Raw genomic sequence first — 3,855 nt, forward strand, 5'->3', positions numbered from 1 at the left:
GGAGCTTCGACAATTTTTGTCGATTTTTCAATATATAATAAATATGTGTGTCTTTTCGTCGCCAGCTCTTTCAGAGACAGGTCGACGACACTCTCTTATAGTTTTGTATAAAAATTCCTTTTTACTCGTTCGAATTCTCAGAGAACCTTTCGAACGAGTTTATATCATATTCCTCCCTCAATCTCTTCTCTCTTATAGTTTTGTATAAATTCATTTTTACTCGTTCGAATTCTCAGAGAACCTTTCGAACGAGTTTATATCATATTCCTCCCTCAATCTCTTCTCTCTTATAGTTTTGTATAAATTCATTTTTACTCGTTCGAATTCTCAGAGAACCTTTCGAACGAGTTTATATCATATTCCTCCCTCAATCTCTCTTCTCTCTTAAGTTTTGTATAAATTCATTTTTACTCGTTCGAATTCTCAGAGAACCTTTCGAACGAGTTTATATCATATTGCCACCTTCCTTCTTTTCCTTTCTTTCTTAACCTCGAACAAATTCATTTGCCAGATATTCCTGCGTTCTCGGTTTATATTTTTCTCATAACATCACAAATCATTACGTGTAGTGCATAAAATTCATGTTTAATATTTCCCTTTTGGGTTTCTCTCGAGAACAAATTCTTATATTTCCTTGCGTTCTCAGGTTGAGCTAACATCTGGTAGCACGAGTATCCCACGTAGCACGTAACCACGGGCGCTGGACAATCGACACAAGTGCCGAGGAAGCGCGGACAGGACGCATGCTGGGCTCTGGGTGTAACAATGCCCCTCCGAAAGCCAACCTCATTTTATTTACTTTTCGTTTCTCTGCAAACAAGAAGTTTGACTTCTTTCTAGTTTTAGTTTCTCTCAAACATCTTTCCATAACTATCTCAAACTTTTAGCTCGGATAGAAGAGTTGATGCTCAGTTAGTACGAGTATACACATCAGTGCATACAAGTCACCAACCTCCTCGATGGGAGGCTCGCCACATAAGGGCCATTCGGTCTTAGACACCGACCCGTGGCAATGCTGTGTAGAGAAAAGTTCTAAACGAAGTACGGAACGAAACAGTCGAGACCGAAGTCTCGAGGCGCCGTGAACTGCTTCTCGACCGAGATCGTAGAATAGCCCCAAGCGCGCGCTGAACCGCCCGACTCGCCGAACCGTCGAGTCTCTTAAGGATACCGAACGGCCGGCAAGGACGCCGGCGCCGCGCGGTGAATAGCACGCGCGCTTATGGGTGCAAACCGCCGCGGCAACAGCCCGTCCGGCGGGGCTGTTGGGACTTAGAAAAATTTTTGCATGAAAAATTTTTTTGTACAACACAATAAATATTTATATTTCCAGGATATTTAACACAAAATATTCAACTTTTCATATACTATCTCGGTACTTTGAACATTTTTCAAGTCCAACCGCCAAGAGTAAACTTATCTTTCTATCGTATCTAGACCATTATAAATATTAGATCATTGTATAATAAAGCATTCTAACAATAAATATCAAGTATCAAAGCTCTAGGATGAATATTTATCGAATAAACTCAGAATAATGTTCCGGGCGCATTGCGTGCAACTCCGACCGAAGTGAAATTTTTCTAAGTCCAACCGCCAAGAGTAAACTTTTTTCCTAGCGTTCCCAGACCATTATAAATATTAGATCATTGTATAATAACGCATTCTAACAATAAATATCAAGTATCAAAGCTCTAGGATGAATATTTATCGAATAAACTCAGAATAATGTTCCAGGCGCATTACGAGCAACTCCGACCGAAGCGAAATTTTTCTAAGTCCAACCGCCAAGAGTAAACTTTTTTCCTAGCGTTCCCAGACCATTATAAATATTAGATCATTGTATAATAACGCATTCTAACAATAAATATCAAGTATCAAAGCTTTAGGATGAATATTTATCGAATAAACTCAGAATAATGTTCCGGGCGCATTGCGAGCAACTCCGACCGAGCGAAATTTTTCTAAGTCCAACCGCCAAGAGTAAACTTTTTTCCTAGCGTTCCCAGACCATTATAAATATTAGATCATTGTATAATAACGCATTCTAACAATAAATATCAAGTATCAAAGCTTTAGGATGAATATTTATCGAATAAACTCAGAATAATGTTCCGGGCGCATTGCGAGCAACTCCGACCGAGCGAAATTTTTCTAAGTCCAACCGCCAAGAGTAAACTTTTTTCCTAGCGTTCCCAGACCATTATAAATATTAGATCATTGTATAATAACGCATTCTAACAATAAATATCAAGTATCAAAGCTTTAGGATGAATATTTATCGAATAAACTCAGAATAATGTTCCGGGCGCATTGCGAGCAACTCCGACCGAGCGAAATTTTTCTAAGTCCAACCGCCAAGAGTAAACTTTTTTCCTAGCGTTCCCAGACCATTATAAATATTAGATCATTGTATAATAACGCATTCTAACAATAAATATCAAGTATCAAAGCTCTAGGATGAATACTTATCGAATAAACTCAGAATAATGTTCCGGGCGCATTCCGAGCAACTCCGACCGAGCGAAATTTTTCTAAGTCCAACCGCCAAGAGTAAACTTTTTTCCTAGCGTTCCCAGACCATTATAAATATTAGATCATTGTATAATAACGCATTCTAACAATAAATATCAAGTATCAAAGCTCTAGGATGAATATTTATCGAATAAACACAGAATAATGTTCCGGGCGCATTGCGAGCAACTCCGACCGAGCGAAATTTTTCTAAGTCCAACCGCCAAGAGTAAACTTTTTTCCTAGCGTTCCCAGACCATTATAAATATTAGATCATTGTATAATAACGCATTCTAACAATAAATATCAAGTATCAAAGCTCTAGGATGAATATTTATCGAATAAACACAGAATAATGTTCCGGGCGCATTGCGAGCAACTCCGACCGAGCGAAATTTTTCTAAGTCCAACCGCCAAGAGTAAACTTTTTTCCTAGCGTTCCCAGACCATTATAAATATTAGATCATTGTATAATAACGCATTCTAACAATAAATATCAAGTATCAAAGCTCTAGGATGAATATTTATCGAATAAACTCAGAATAATGTTCCGGGCGCATTCCGAGCAACTCCGACCGAGCGAAATTTTTCTAAGTCCAACCGCCAAGAGTAAACTTTTTTCCTAGCGTTCCCAGACCATTATAAATATTAGATCATCGTGTGGTAAAGCATTTTGAAGACAAATATCAAGTATGAAAGCGCTCGGATGAGTATTTATCGAATAAACTGAGAATAATGTTCGGAGCGCATCGCTTGCTCGGCCGCTCGAACGAATCGTTCGCGCGCCGAGGCGCGTCGGATCGCCGTGCGAAGGAGCTCGAGCGAAATTTTTCTAAGTCCAACCGCCAAGAGTAAACTTTTCTCCCCGAGCTCCCGCACGACTTTAATCGTTATATCCACGCACGATACCGCTTGTCATCAATATTTCTCGAGTTTCAAAGCTCTCGAACGCGTATTGCTCCAGTTTTTGTGAAATATTGCTCCGACCGCCAAGAGTAAACTTATCTTTCCGGCTTACTCGGACAATTATAAATATTAGATCATCGTGTGGTAAAGCATTTCGAAGACAAATATCAAGTATGAAAGCGCTCGGATGAGTATTTATCGAATAAACTGAGAATAATGTTCGGAGCGCATCGCTTGCTCGGCCGCTCGAACGAATCGTTCGCGCGCCGAGGCGCGTCGGATCGCCGTGCGAAGGAGCTCGAGCGAAATTTTTCTAAGTCCAACCGCCAAGAGTAAACTTTTCTCCCCGAGCTCCCGCACGACTTTAATCGTTATATCCACGCACGATACCGCTTGTCATCAATATTTCTCGAGTTTCAAAGCTCTCGGACGCGT

General features: G+C 40.1%; 1 non-coding gene across 1 annotated transcript in view; it reads right to left on the reverse strand.

Annotated features, from left to right (window-relative positions):
• Positions 1 to 3, reverse strand: part of LOC143221596 (small subunit ribosomal RNA) — a 1,920-nt gene extending 1,917 nt beyond the window's left edge. Inside the window, exon 1 of the ribosomal RNA XR_013011801.1 lies at positions 1 to 3. This exon is cut by the window's left edge and continues 1,917 nt beyond it. This is a non-coding gene — a ribosomal RNA (small subunit ribosomal RNA).
• Between the last annotated feature and the right edge of the window lie 3,852 nt (positions 4 to 3,855).

The sequence above is a fragment of the Lasioglossum baleicum genome, unplaced genomic scaffold (genome assembly GCF_051020765.1).
Source record: "Lasioglossum baleicum unplaced genomic scaffold, iyLasBale1 scaffold2786, whole genome shotgun sequence".
In the NCBI taxonomy this organism is placed as follows: Eukaryota; Metazoa; Arthropoda; class Insecta; order Hymenoptera; family Halictidae; genus Lasioglossum; species Lasioglossum baleicum.